This window comes from Penaeus monodon, chromosome 28 (assembly GCF_015228065.2).
Source record: "Penaeus monodon isolate SGIC_2016 chromosome 28, NSTDA_Pmon_1, whole genome shotgun sequence".
NCBI lineage: Eukaryota > Metazoa > Arthropoda > Malacostraca > Decapoda > Penaeidae > Penaeus > Penaeus monodon.
This window is the reverse complement of record NC_051413.1, coordinates 27104765-27105056: the sequence shown is the minus strand read 5'-3', so window position 1 is coordinate 27105056 and position 292 is coordinate 27104765.

The following is a 292-nucleotide window of genomic DNA, read 5'->3' as shown; positions in this document are numbered from 1 at the left end:
TATAGTTCCCTTTCGCCATCTCTCTTCAGACACAAATAGCTCTCGATTTCACTGCCGAAACCTTGAATATGAATCATATGGGAAGCAAACCTGAAAACAACCGATTATTTTTATCATTCGTCGCCATCAAATCACGTCACCACATGCCCTAAAAAACACATTCAGCTGTACTGATTTTTTGAAACTTTGAGACTAACATGTTTTCACAAAAACTTCTCAAATACTAATGCCAATTGCGACCACGAAGATTGGAAGATTGTGCCTGGGGTGAGTCGATCGGCCAATCTCGAAA